At 40.9% G+C, this 15,394-nt stretch overlaps 1 protein-coding gene across 3 annotated transcripts in view; it reads left to right on the forward strand.

Annotated features, from left to right (window-relative positions):
* Positions 1-1,411: 1,411 nt before the first annotated feature.
* Positions 1,412-15,394, forward strand: part of ZFYVE9 (zinc finger FYVE-type containing 9) — a 60,688-nt gene continuing 46,705 nt past the window's right edge. For 2 of the 3 annotated variants that reach the window (XM_054211801.1, XM_054211803.1), the window contains exon 1: positions 1,412-1,624. The gene's annotated coding sequence lies outside the window, so the exon portion shown is untranslated. The remainder of the gene's footprint in view (positions 1,625-15,394) is intronic. The other variant, XM_054211800.1, reaches the window with a different exon arrangement.

The raw sequence follows: 15,394 nt of genomic DNA on the forward strand, positions 1-15,394 counted from the left end.
GCAGAATCAATGAATAAACATTAAGTGCTTCCCTTTCATTTCAAGTGGGATGGGCAGATGCTGTTTGAGCAAGAAGGCCTAGATTTTATCGCCAGGGCTCATTACACCGTATTCACTGCCATATGTAGGAAGTTAATGCAGAAGCCGAACCTGCTGGAAAGTGATAGCCTGCAAGCGCGAAGACCTGAGAAGGGGGAATGGCGGTGCAACTGCATTAGAGGCCACAACGCCCGCCTTTCTCTCTGTCCTTGGGGTGACATGGCGTTCCTGAGGGGAGCCGAGGCGAGGCGTCCCTGAGGCGGCCCGTGCCTGAGGGGGGACGTTCCTGAGAGGGAAGCGAGGCGTCCCTGAGGCGGGGCCGTTCCTGAGGGAACGCCGAAGCGGTAGGTTCCCGAGGCCGGCTGTTCCTGAGGGGGAGCCGAGACGAGGGGTCCCTGAGACGCGCCGTTCCCGAGGGGGGGAGCGTTAGCGGGGCGTGAGGCGCCGATGAGGGTCGCTGTCCCCGCCCCGCTGGCCGCCCCCTCCCCACCGCTCGCCCCGTCCGACCCGCAGCACCGCCGCAAGCCACACGCGGGAACGTGCCATTTCCTCGAGTTCCCGAGCGCCTGCAAGCCGGGCGGGGAAAGGTGTCCCGCTCCCGGCATGGGCGCCACCCTGGCCGCCTCCTCTTAAGAGGGAGAATCGGTGAGACTCCGGGCGCATAGTTATGGTTTGGCATAACCTGCTAGCGTGCCACCGCAATTCTGTGAGGAACCAGCGTGCCTTTTTTTTTTTTTTTTTTTTTTTTCCTGTAATCGTGCTCTGATGAAGAGTTAACGTGTCGCTGAGCGGGTGGCTCCGTGTGCCTTGCACCCCTCAGGGAGGCCGTGTGGGCTCGGGTGTCCCACAGGAGAGGGTATCCCTCTCCGATTATGAAGGAATTCCGTATGAAATGGCAAAGTAACATAGGAACGGCTCCCGGCCGCCCATCCTTCTGCCTACAGCGTGTAGGTGCAGTTGCAGCCGGCTGCGGGGCACGTCCCTCGGGCGAGGGCGCGGTGCCCGGCTGCCTCCCCGCGGCGTGGGCAGCGGCACGGAGCCGGGCTGCCTGCTGTCGGCTTGCGGCGCAACCCCGGTGCCGCCCTCCGCCTGTGTGCGAGCGCGTGTGGGCGGCAGGCCCCGGCCGCGGGGTGCTCGGCGGTGGCCCGCAGGCTCGCCGGGACCCCGCGGGGGGAAGGGACGGTGAGCGGACAGGCTCCCCCCGCCGCGCGTCCCCCTGCGCCGGGTGACTCCTCCCGCTCCCCGCCCGGCGGTAGGCGGCCGGGCCGGAGGTGGCGGCGCGGCCTGCCCGGCCCCCCGCGCCGCGGGGCGGGGGTGCGGCAGGCTCCGCACTGCCTCCCCGGCGGTGCCGCAGTGCCGTGCGCTGCCTCTGGGGCCGGCCAGGGGGCGCTGGCTGCCGGTAGCTGCGGCGGCCTTGGCCGCGGAGCCAGCGAGCGAGCCCGGCTGGCAGGCGGTGAGGGCGGGCGCCGGCCTCTCCAGCGCTGGTGGGGTCTGCGGGGCCCGCCCGGGAGCGAGCGGCGGCGGAGTGCGACCCCGGGGGATCCCCCTCGCCATGCAGACCCGGCGGTGTCTGCTGCCTCCCGAGGTGAGTGAGCGGCGCCCAGCCCTCAGCCCCGGGCCCGGGAGGCCGGGGTACCCCGTTCCCCAGGCCCCTGCCGCCCGGAGCGAGGCCCCGCGGGCGGGCGGGGAGGGCTCCGACGCCTCAGCGGAGCCCCCGTGTCGCCGCAGCCGCCCCGGCCCAGGGCCTGGGGGCTTCGGGTGCCCCCTCACCCCGCCGCCCTTGTCCCCCGCACGCCGCCAAGGGGAAAGGCAGCGATCGCCCCTCAGCCCTCGCCGGCGGCGATGCCGGTCGTCCGAGCCCCTTCCCCGCCGTCCCCGGGTGCGTGGAATGGGTGACCCCCTCGCCGGCGGGGGGAAAGAAGGGGAAAGAGCCGCAGAAGGGGAAAGAGCTCTTGCCGTCCTTCATCGGGGCTCCCCCCCCGGGACCCCCCTGGTGCCGCCGGTGCGGGGCAAGGCGAGGCGGTTCCCCGGGCCGCGCCGCGCTCAGGGGAGGCAGCGGGCAGCCTGGGCTGCCGGCCCGGGGAGGGGAGGATCCCTGTTCGCATCCCGTGCCCTTTTTATGGCCTGATCTCCGCTCTCTCCCCGGGCAGGGAATGTTACTTGCTCATCGCGATGTGTAACAAGTCACTCCTGCAATGGTGGTGGTAGTGTGGGGGGGGGGGGATGGGGCGAGCGGGCGGGATGCGTTTTATAACATCTCTAATTACGTGAAACTGTGGTCATGTCTCACTCTAAGAATAACTGGCACTCTTGGCATGTCAGGCTTTTTGCAGAGGTGGGTTAGTTACTGGCTTATGAATGTTACGGTTAAATAGGTGCATATGATGGAAGGTGGCTGAAGAACTGTTTTTATCTTGTGAACCAGACTGAGAAACAAGTAGCAGATGGGAATTGATAGACTTTATGTTTTCGTGTTAACTATCTTGTTTATTTATAGACAAGATTTTCTTGATTATTTTGTGACAGAGGTTTTTCAGAGGGTTCAATTTTTACACATATTTTCATTCAGTTCAGATATTAGAAGTTGGCTGAATATGGAATCTCAAATTCCGGCAATCATTTTATTAAGGATGGTTGTATTAGATTAGAATTTCTGAATAACACTACCCTCAGTATTTTGGTCCAGGCTGAATCCAAAACTGGAAGAGGCCCTGTATAAACAAGTAAAATAAATTTTAAAAAGAGATGTTCTACTTGAATAAAAGCTTTTATTTTCTTTAGATAGCATTTCACTGACTACGCAGTGTTTTAAAACATTGTAATTAACTTTTATTAGCAAATCATTTTTGATTGCATGGAACGAATCCAGATTTTAGATACACCTTCAGTGATTGAAACATCAAAATCCTTTGTTACTGCCTGAGCCCAGTAGTGCACTTCTTTTTATAAAGTAATGGCATGTGGTACCAGATGAGAAGAACAGTCCTTGACCCAAGAGAGACAAAATTAAAAATCTCTTCAGAGGTTTGGGGAACCTGGAATGGAAGCTGAGTAGGGGCCTAAAATCTCAAGCAAGCTTCCCTCTAATTCAAGCCCTGATCTACACCTAACAAGTCACCATGTTGTCACACATGGTGATTGATTCTCTAATTGTCCATTGCTTTATGGTGCCTTCTCTAGTGTGTGAAAAAGGAAGAAAACCACCCCAAAACTGCATTGCCAAGCCCTGATATTGGGTGTTGTTTTTATGTACTAGCTTTGAGTCTTTTATTAGGCTGGGGATTAAATACTTTCAAACGCATGTTTCAGGATCTGAGGCCTGGGGCTAAGACTGAGATGAAATACAGTTGTTTTTTTTTTAGTTTGGCATAAAGTCTGACTGTGATTGTCTCAGGGAACAAAGGTAGAGACTGAGCAAAGATGCAGTATTAAAACTTGTGGCCAAAGAATGATAAGCTTTTAATATCTGTTGTTGCCTGTCCACTATCTGTGCCAACTTCAGCAGAAAGTAGCTTGGTAGTTTCCCAGTTTACAGGCTGTCTATAAAAAATTACCTGGAAATTATTTTGCAGAAGGGTTAGAGTGAAGCTTTGCTTTTGAATAAAAGTTGGCCAAAAAGAAATAGATTCTGGGAAGAAGTTGTGTATTCATGTTTTGTTGATCAGAAGAATGTTTTTGATCCATTAAGCTGAGAATCTTCCAAATAAATGTGAGTTTCTTGACAGAAAATCAGATGAGGGATAATAGCTTCAGTGTATGGTTAGTCTGTGTGCTGATGAATCGGTGATCTTTTCCAGAACGTTGTTGGAAGACACCAGTTTATTCATAGACTACTTTGAAAGTTTTGTATAAAGACTATTGTTTATTTTTTTTAACGTGATTGAGATTAAAGTCTCTAAAGAAATTGAAAGGTGGCTTGTTTTAGAGGTCTATTTGTGATTCTTTATGAGACTTGAACTTTGAAATGAACAGAAGTATGAACATACATGCTCAGTTTTCCCTCCTGTTTTTGTGAAGCATTGAGAAATGGGTCTGTACAATAACAATAATAATAATAAAAGTTTAAAAAGCTTTTTGTATCGATAAGAAATATATAGCCAAGAGTAAATGGCTGAAAGTAAGTTAAAGTATTGAGTTTTAGGTGATAGAAACAGCTTTTACTTCTGTGTTGGCATCTTGCAACACTGGGAAAATTATGTCAATTAATGTAAATGGATGGGAAGTTTTAAAAGATATATCAAGGATCCTTCATTGACATAGTAGTTTGTACTTGAATTAGAATTCGGGATACACATTCATACAAATTTATTTGACTAGCGACTAGAGCAAAACACGCTATATAGTTATCAAAAGAATAGCACACTTTGAAAAACCAGAGTGATAAAAGTAAATGACCATTAACCTAATACACAAAAAATATATTTATATATAAATAAAAATTGTTTATTTTATAGATATACATGATTCTATTTTTACAGACAAATAAAGTACTTTCCTATGTATTGTTTGGTTGGCTGGGTTTCCCTTAGTTGAAACTAAAGCAAAACACAGTTTCTTTTTTTTTTAATTCAGCTGTTAAGATTCTTTTTTGACATTGAACATTTGTAGATTTTAAGATGCCCTGTTAAATCTTAATGGCTCTAATTCTTGGCTAGTGTTTGTGGGAAGGAATGAGTGTGAGTGTCATACCTAGGTTATTAAACTATGTAATTCCTTTAAATGTTAGTTTCTAGAGAAAATTACAAGACATTGTAGATCCCAGGACCTTTTCATTGGGATTAATGGAATGCTGCACTCGGTGCTTTTGTCTTTGACAGGTGTTTCTTTCCTGAATATGCTTTATGATGTTTTCTCCCTTTGCGTCATACACACGCGGAGTTTGGGATATTTAGGAATGCTACTATTCATACTGCCATAGCAGACAGATGGAATAGGAAGATACTTTTAAGGCGAGTTTATATGTATTCTTTCACTGAATCTTTTCAGTATTGTTTATTACTGGACTATTACAACAGTAATTATATTACTGTTGTATTGCTAGAAGAGATAAGTAGAAATGTGTAATATTGATACTTATTTTTCAGAAAAAACAGCCTCCAAGTAGTACATCAGCACCAAATAGGCTGAAGGTGAATGGTAGAGGAAATCCATAAAGGGTCATTTAAGCTATTTTAAAGGTTGTTACTAGAGAAATCTAATTAATTGAGAAATATAGGTTAAAGACAAGTAGTGCATGGCCAGAAACTCAGGGGTAACAACACTGGGTAAATAGTTCCTTCTGTATTCTGTCATACAGATCTGCTCAAGTGGGAGCTGACTTGAAGCAAATCCAGTCAGTTGAATTTAACACAGACATAGTTCAGTTAACAGTAAAAAAAAAAAAAAAAAAAAAAAAAAAAAAGAAAAAAAGAAGAAAAGTGATAAACTGTGTGAAAAACAGGTTTGGAGTCACAGTCGGTAGATTTTCTGTGTTTTGGAAAGTGTGGAGCTAGAGTGCTCTCTGAATAGCTTGCGTGATATCTTCAGTCTAAGTATAAACTAAGGCAATAGTTGTCTTAGTATGAAGGCCAGTGAGGAGAGAGCTTAAAGAAACTTTAACAGTTTTTTGCTTCCCTGTAAAATTTAATAATTTGGAAATGTCAATATGTGGCAGTCTGACCATACGTTATGTTTTGAAATTCTGTTGTCCATATATTAAACTTTTCACATATTCTATTCCCAGCATCCACTGTACGTTGGGCAAAGGAAAACATGGACCTCAGTGTTGAATTTCCACTTGCATTGGTTTTTTGTTTGTCTCTATGTTCTTGAGAAGCAATTACCTTCTTATGGAATTATTTGCAGATAATGCTAATGACTGTACCCTCTATATCCTGTCTCTGTGTTGTACATAGGATTTATCAATATTTTTGTCTTGTTTGCTGTATGTGTTAGTATTAATTTATACCTCTGATACTTTGATGGCAACTGAAGCTACAAATCTACCTTATGAGTCAGTGGGGTCACTGTAGTATCAGTTGTTTAAGGGAATACACGGAAGCATTCCGGTATGCTCTGCTAGGATTGTCTAGGTTTTCCTATCAATAATTGTATTGCATGCTACCTCAAACCAGGACACTAGCATATATTTTGCTTCTGGTTTTGGTACTTTTCACCCCTCCTTTCAATATCAACAGGAAACTTGATGATTTTTTTTAAGGGATTGATTGCATAATGAAGTTGAGTGGGACCTCACAATTGGAATGGTATTGCTAGTTAATTTTTCTTAAAATTGTTTTGTTCTATTTCTGTTACTGGTTTGCTTCCAACATAGTAACAAAGGTGGAAAGCTTTCTAGTGGAGGCTTGAGGCATCAACTCATACTTCAGATAGTGATGCTGAACCCTCGTTTAGGGTACGGCTTTGTATATAAAATAATGCAGTAATGTGTCTTCGCTAGTGTCTTTCTGCTTTTTGGCCTGGCTCAAGCTGAACTGACATTTGCAGTAGTTAGAAAAAAGCACTAAAGCCTAATGCAGGCAAAGCTGGAACTGCTTTTTTCTGCTATTATCTATGTATGAAAATATTGCTGTGCTGTAGATTACAGTTTGGTAACTATTTTAGGACTGTCCCCCAGCTATTCTTCATTAGTGACAGAGGAATTAGACATGATCAGAGGTGCTGGAAATGTTGTGAGCCTTTGTTTGCATTGAGAAATTCCCTTGTCGAGTTAAGAATTAGAAAAGACATGCTGTTTACCAAATTATGACTATCCTTACAGGTTATGTTTCATTGTGGGTCTTACTTACTGACTTCTTGTACTTCAGTTTTGCCAAAGTTTAGTATATGGCTAAAGTTCAGTGCCTTTTTTTTTTTTTTTGTTGGTGAAGTGGTAGCTGGGAGTAACCTATCTTTCCCTCTTCCCAGCATACAAAAGATCAGAGGTCATTTCCTATCAGGTGATAATTTGAAATTAGGCCATAGTTATGTCAGAGATTCATGTGTGCTCTATGAATTACAGAAGTGCCATAGCTGCCCTAGTAATACTTACCAGCCTTACTTCTCGATTCTTGTAATTTTTCTAAATTACTGTAGTATGAAAGTTTTTGTTTATTTCTGTGATACACTGAAGCCTTTTTTTATAAATAATAGAACTCAATCTTTAGACACATGCTCTGAGTAGAACATTTATATTTCACTCCAAGTTTAAAATTGTATTTGGGAAGTAATATGGGTGAAATACGTTAGAAAATTCATAGAAGGTTATCAATGGAGGAACATACACTGGTACATTTTTCTAAAAAGTAGTATGATGAACTTAAAAGGAGTTGGTAATGTTCAGTGTAAGAAGCAGATCAAAGAGCTTTCTAAATCGCATAATAGCTTCTTTATCTGTGAATGACACTGAGTATTAGAGGAGCTTTTCTATTTCTAGATTCAGTTTTGTAGTGTCAAAACTCTGCTTTGAACTCAGCCTACATGTTGGCTTACCTGTTTGCACTCCAACTGTGATCTAGACGATTGATTTAGGATGACTAAAATAAAGGCCAAACCATTTGAAACACTATGAATTTATGGTGTATGTGGTTGTTATAAATTCAAGAAGAATTGGCAAATCATGTGAATATGCATAAAATTTATTGCTTGAGTGGTTGGCCAGTTGGATTATTGGAAGTTTGGGAGATACTACAGGACAAAAATTGCAGATATTTTCAGATCTGTGAGTTTTTTTGTTTCTTAGTTATTATTTACTGTACTTTTCTTTCTTGTGTTTCTTTTAACCTGGACAATGAAACTGTTCTCTCATCTGTTTCCTTTTCTTCTTCAACAGCTTTGATTATTTTTTTTCTCTCTCATTTTTTTTGAATTGTTGGATTGTAAGAGGAAGGTTTAAGAGTGGTGTCATTAGCAGTAGGATATGGGGCCTGGTTGCTGGTGATCTGGATTCCTCTGGGCTATGGTGTTTCAGACCTCATTCTGGTCTTGGGTGTGCCGCATATCCAGTATCTGAGGTAGAATTTGATGATCTCTGTGGGGGTGACTTAGGTAATTCCTGCCCCAATCATCTGCTGAAGATGCCTGGCAGAATTGAATTTGTGTTCCCTCTTCAAGTTCTGCAGCTCTGAGCTTTGCATATCAATTTAAACAAAATCAAATTAATTTTGTTTCTACACCAGATTGGGAAGTGCAGTGACTGAAGAGGTATCACATTTGCTTTTTCTGCTTGTGATGTAGAGAAGGAAGGGCAAGTGGGCCTCAGTGAACTATCGCAGAAGACGGGTAGATATCTGATGCTGGTGATTTCTTAAGTAAGCATGATATGAAAGAGAAGAGCATGCGTCTTGGATCTCTGTGTGAGTCAGTTCCACAGGCTGTGGAACAAGGATAATGCTTACCTGTATTTTCAGGACATCACAGATCCAGGGAGCATGTTGCCTGACCTCATGCAAGACTGAGGGTAGAGAACACTGGGCTTGATTAAGGTGATGCTCCAAAGAGCTTAGTGGTTCTTGGGTTGAGTCAGTGGAGTGTGCTGGTCCAGAGATAAAAGAGCTCCCATCACTCAAGCTGAAACAGTGGAAACCTAATTCCAGATTCCTTTCTGGTGGCTAGGACTTATTTTCCACCCATAATTCTTCAGAATTTGTAAAAGATTTTTGTAAGTAGCAGGGAAATTCTTACAAGATCTGGAGACGGAGAGACCTGTGTTTTGTTTTGAATTAGAAGATGTGTTGAATGACTTTTATAGTGTAAACGGAATTTGTTATACGCGCCCAAATCTTTTGAGATACTTGGTAAGCATACTGTTCTACCATCAGTGGGATGAAAGAAGCTTGTTTTTCTGTAGATTTAAATCATTTTTGCCCCTTAGTATCTCTTCCCTTCCTTCCCTGTCTGCAGTAATCCCAGCTTTCTCACATAGCACCATAGTTCTGTTTTTTCCAGAGCTGTGTGGGTATTGATTGCCCAGCAGGTTGCTGCCAAAAATACATATAGCAGCTTGCTTTTCCCTTGGAGGGCAGTCATTTGGATTTGTTTTTACTGTGCAGATACTAATTTTCATGACCGTATATTTTTTTGGGGAAAGATGAGCATAAAAAATAGTAAGTGAACAATATGATTCCATAATCTTCATTTCTGTAGGAGATCAGATCAAAGATACAGAACTTGGAAAGTGATAGTAACTGAAGACTTAACAAAACGTAAGACCTCATCTTATTTGTGGTATTGAAATTGTGAATACTGAATTTTCTTTGTAGGGTGGAGGAGACAGAAAAGTTACATGGTTAAAATATACCCAGCAAACCAATCATGTCAATGTAATTTTTTATTCTCTATCTGGACTGTAATGCAGATAAATGAGCATTTAATATGAATTGGGATCATGTCAGAGAAAAGTTCCCCCTTTGCCTATTAATTATTTTTTTTTCATTTATCTAGCAGACTTTTTGAAATTGCATGTTCTTCTGCAATACAGTAGAAATACATGCTGTAGCTTACTTAAGAGACTTGTGTTTTGTAGAGAAAGGCACAGGTATCTGATCTATGCCCTTTTGGGGGTTTGTATGTCAGTATATAGCTATTGTTCCTGTTTGCTGGCCAGTTTGTTAGTGTAGTGGAGCATATTGTTACAAAGTTACATTGTGAGTGCTATATTAATTCAAAATGAGTATTTTAATGATATCTTATTTGGTGAGCTTGAAAGTATGTGCGAAGTGCACTTCTTAGGTTGTATTATTAACAGATTGCTTTAAACAGTGTATATACTGAAACAGCCTCTTAACTGAAACATCGAATTGCATTGATTGTAGGAATTTCATACTGTGTTTTTGTATAAATGATGAAGGCTGAATAAAACCCCGGTATCCTTCATGTATTTTAAAGTTCTTTCTTGATTCTTTTATAAATGTAACTTTAAAAGGTCTTTACTTAACTTTAAGCATCAGTCTACCTGTGTACTTTTGTGCTTTGAAGTAATTTTATTAGTGTACTGGCATAACAGCCTCTATATTGTATTTACTTTAGTTTTAGTTAACAATTCACCTGTAAAAGGCATTTTAACCTATCGCTGGAATCTGCACATAAATTGTTTTGGGTTTTTTTTTTGTATACTCCTATAGAATGAACATGGGTTTTATGATGACAAGAATTAGAAATTGTTTCTTGAGACTCATGGGCAATAGATGCATGTATATGTAGTGGTTTTGTTCCCTCACTCTTTTCCTGTAATACCCTTTGTTGTTATATTTCCCTTTTTTTTTTTTTGCCATTATGCTTCGTTTCTGTACAGATGGCTTGTAGATGCAGTTGTATCTTCTTCTACTTTGAGGAAATATATCAATAGTAGCTCCTATGTAGTTAATAAATCTTGTCTTAACTAGAGGTTTTAAATATATAGATGCTTGAGGGAAGAAGCAGGTAGCTGTGCTGGTCCTAGATGCTGGATACCCTTTGTGTGTATGTGTCAAAAATTGTATTTCACAGTCTAAAGAGGTTGAAGCTTTAAATGAATTCATGAAGGAGCCATGGCATTAGTAAATAATGATGAGAATAGGTAGAAGGCAGTTGACAGTTACAACGATGTCTTATGGTTTGACTGTTATTTTAGCCACGTGTCGTTTTTTTTCTTTTTTGGTAGCTATTTTGTGTAAAGACGTTCATTTATGTTTAAAAAGTGGGCGCATCACCACTGTTACAGGATTTGTTCCTATCATTCTTAGAAGTGAGGAATAATATCCTGTGGTTAATAAGGTCATTTACAACTGTTTTATACCAGTTGATCTGAACAGTGATGTTGAAACGTGTGGTTTCTCATTTTTTTGTCAAAGAAAGAAGGAAGCTCGGGTAGGGATAAAGAAAACAGACGCAGGAAGGAGTGAGGAAGGAAAGTGTTTGAGATGGGAAAATAAGATGAAGAAAATGCAACACAAGAATGCACTACAGTCTAAGAAGGAGAGGTAAAGAAAAGAGGTAGGGAGAGAAGTGGCAGAGATTTCTCAGTTTTGGACTCAGAAACATTGCATCTGAGTTTAGGAGGATTTGGTGTTCCTAGAGCTCCGTAAGATTTCTGAAAACTGTATATTCACTCATTAATAATGAATGCTTTCAAATTTTTTGTTTTTTTTTATCTGTTAAGCCTTTATTTCCCGTGACTGCTAGCAATGACACAGAATTATGAGCACTTAGTTTTATAAATAAAGCTTTTCTAAGTCTTACATAATTTTAAAGTATATGTCCTGATTGGTATATTGCACCACTGAAGCAATAGAAAAAAAGGCTTTGCAGCGAATCTGAATACAATTTACTCATCATTTCTGTTGGTTAGCGCTTAGTCCCCTCAGCACTGTTAAAAGCATGTTAATGGACCTTAGCATAAATGAGAATCATACTCAGAAATAGCAGTTTCAGTACACACTGTTGCCATGGATGTATTGAGTTGTATTGAGTTACTAGTTACTGATGACTTGAGACATAATGCACTGTGAGCATGAGCAGTGTAGTTAGATCAAGATCACAAACGTGGGAGTAAACTTTGCTACATTTGACAAGACAACAATGTTTTATAATGTGGTAGTATTGCGTGTGTGTATATATATACATAAAAATTTAATCTTGGTGTGATATGAATATCAACACAAAATGGGAATTAAAAGTTACTTCCTTTGCGATAATTTTAGGTTGAAGGGAGTATGAGATAAAAATTCATAGATATCTGAATTTTTTTTCAGGGATGCATGGTCATCCAGCTCTACATAAATAGGATTTGCGAAATAGTAACTATTTGCTGTCTATAACTATGATATTTCTTAAAAATGTGCGTGCGTAAGATTTTAGAACACCGTTATGTTACATAGCTATCAAATAAGTAAAAATGACCATAACAATGTTGGAAAGAGGGTGTATACAAGTGTGTTGATAAAGGTAGCTTGAGTAGCTGATTGACTGCTCTTCAGTAGAAAGTGACTGTAGACTTTCAGACTTTTTTTCGGTACAGATTGTCCTTTCTCTAAAGAGCAGCTGAGTACATAAATTGTGTCGCTTCTAGCAGCTTCTCTCCCCAGTGGGTACAACTCAGAATTGATGGGCCAGTAAATGGTGGCGAAGCGGTTTCCCTCTTTGCCTGTTGTCCTTTTCATCTGTTCCATTCTGGTTGTGGGGCAATTCTGGCTTTTATTATTGAATACTGATTTTGCTCATGGCATCTGCAAGTGTTGGCCCCTCATGGGTTTTATAAAAAGGACGGTTCCTTGGCAGTTTTAGGCATTTAATTAGTGATTCTAGGGTACCTTAGTCAGTTTTTTCCATATTGCTCAAATCCAAGAAACATCTGAAAGAATGATCAGTATATTTGGAATTCATTCTTCTTTCTAACCTACATTAGAAAGGGGGAAGACACATAAAGTATTAGAATACAGGATTAATCCATGCTGAGATACATAGTGTGTGACTTTAAATAATTTTATTCTTCGTATCTGTTAAACATTAACTTTGAACAGTCAAACCCCTGTTTCTCAAATACAGAAACATAAAAAGTCATCTCATAAACATATTTATTCTATACGTTTTGCTTTAGTTTGTATTTGAATAAAGTCAAATAACAACTTCACTGTGTTAAATTTACTGATTTTTTTTTAAAAGCACATCATTACATTGATGACATTACATGGAATCCATGCACAAATTAAGAAACACGATTTCATATTAAATTTATGTTTAATGTAGTGTGCATTAATTTTTTTGTGGCTTACAGTATTTTAAACTTGTGAGTTATGTAAAACAAAGTGTTATAAAACATTAGATTTCTAAACCACTAAATTTTGAAATGATGTCCGTAAGTGTATGGGTAAGCTCAGGAAAGGATTTTCTCTTTTTTTCCAACCATATTCCTCTGGAAAAACTTGCATTGAAGGCAGTGGTGCAGTGTAAACCTATCTATTTGTTCTTCCAAGGAGCTGGGTATGGATACTTTTCAAGGGAGTCAAAAGTAGTTATGCAAGAAGGACATGTGGTTCCTGTCTCCAGGTGCTGAGGGCTCTGCTTCTGCAGCCTGCTGAGGAAGGATGGGCTTTTAGGCAAGGCTGGTTTTTGTGTCAAGCAAATAAATCAATTTATTTCTCCTTGAAATAGTAAAAAAGGTAGGAAATTGAATTTATTTTCTACTCTAAAGTTTTATAAAGCAGGTGTCCTTTTCAGTTGGGCTGCTTTCTCTTATTTAGTGGAGGACAAAGGTTGATAACGCTGCTATAATTTTTCTTGTCTCCCTGTTACTTTTGACTGTGATACTTTCTATAACGTTTCTTTGAAGTTGCTGCTCTTTTGACTGCCTTACTGCTGCTCTGGCATGCGTGAATGTCTCCTTATGGAGACTTGGCTGGAGACAAAAGTCAAAATAATAGCTTTAAAATGGCATGGGGAAAAGTCACAGGAAAAGATGCAAATATTGGTGAAATAATTAGAGCAACTGTATTCTGCTTTAGGCATTGTCCATCTCTATTTGTGCAGTTGATTGGAAAAAAAGGCAAACCAACGCAACATTGAAATAGTTTATCTTTTGTCAGCATTCATGGGTAGTGAGCTGGTACGAAGTGTTGTATTACACAGAAATAGTCTGCCATGCCCCAGTCTACCCTTTCGTTAATTTATATTGAGTAGTAGGAACATCAGCGAATTATGGGAAATAAAACCAAAGGATACTTGGTCATGTTGAGCTTTTGGTGCTGAAGAAGGATTAGAAGCGACCTTGTTTATATTTGTTATATATATTTATTTCATCACTTGCTGCTGTTTTTAGTATTTCTTATTAAATGGATTTATGGCGAGTTTTAATGGGATTTTCTAATCCTGAACTGTTTCTTAGACAAGGTATTTTTGAAAAATTATTTTGTTATTTGTTGAGTCTCCTTTAATAAATAAGAGTTTTAAAAACAATTTTTTTTTTCTGGTTGTATTGCATGGCTGCTAGTTTAATTTATTAATAGAACAATTTATGTTGAAATGTTTAATTTGGGGCCTAATCCAAAGTCCTTGCTGTTGCAGGCATTTTCATGTGCATGACACAGATACTGCTCCTGCTGTGTCACGGGTATTTGATAATGCCCGCCTGCCCTTTTATTTGGCAAACACTAGGTAGAAGGATCCCCGTACTTTGTGCAGAATTAATAGTTGTTTGAGAGTCAACGTAGTGTTCAGGCAAGGTAACAGCAACGGAGAATGAAGCTTGCATGGACACACACTGTCCTTACGAACTCCGGGTGCTGTTGTGACAGTGTATCCTGAGATGGGTCTCGCCTTTGCGGGAAGAGCATTCCTGCATAGTACTTAGTCTTTCTACTTACAGTAATTCTTTAATACAAACACATGTTCATGTGAAACTTGACTGAAAGTTGCTGCTTCATCTGAAAGAGGCCGAGAAGGAACTGTTACGAAGTGACAAATCATTGGGCATATGGTAAATTACCATTATTCCAAGCATTTCATCACTTGAGTGAAAAAACACCACCTTTTCCACTTGTGAAGATTTAGCTTCCAGATTAACTGATCAGATAAGATAATTCATATTGTATGTGTGTCCTGAAACTTGCTACCTGTTTCCCCTTTTGTTTGACTACACTGTTTTCCTATTAACGTAACCCCCTGCTCTAGTATTTCTTGTTGTAGTTTTTATTCTTGCAAAGTTGGGACCTGAATTCGTCTGCTGTATGTAGTCTCCCTGAATCTCCCATGTGATAGTTCCAGAATGTAGACAAGCTGGGAAGTTAAGATACCAGCGTTGAAATCTGGGTTTGCATCTAAGATAATGCCTCGTTCAACTAATCTAGCAATAATAAAGTGCCTTAAAATGGCTGCAAATGTATTCCTGCCTACTCAAAGACATCTTCTCACTGGTAGCACATTATAGAGGATCTGTAGTGTAGTTAAGATTTGGATCCTTGCCAGCAGATCGAAGCATTTTTTAGCATCTCTTCATGCTTTGAGCTTTTTCCACATTTTTTTAACGTAGTATCAAAATTGCTTCTTTTTCAGTCTCTTTCCATTTATTATAAGCTCTTCCAATTTGTGCTAGTTCAGATTACTTCCATTTGACGTAAATATTTTTTGCATTCTTTTTTGTGGAAGATATTTCTAATTTTAAATTTTTAGAGCTCTTTTCTTCTATTCTTCATCCTCTTTTTATTCTGGGCACGTCTCTGCTTGTCAAATTTCTCTTCAATTTCTGTTTTGCTTTTGCAGTAATTGGCAGTCACCCTCTTGGAGCTCCTGAGGGAAATCATGCATGTAGGGTATAACCAAAGCAGCACCTGAGCGATACCACTTTAGGGCAGGAGACAGAAGAGTTCAGCCAACCATCAGCAGAAGAGATAAGAAACTGTGAAAT

The sequence above is a fragment of the Rissa tridactyla genome, chromosome 8 (genome assembly GCF_028500815.1).
Source record: "Rissa tridactyla isolate bRisTri1 chromosome 8, bRisTri1.patW.cur.20221130, whole genome shotgun sequence".
Classification (NCBI taxonomy): Eukaryota; Metazoa; Chordata; class Aves; order Charadriiformes; family Laridae; genus Rissa; species Rissa tridactyla.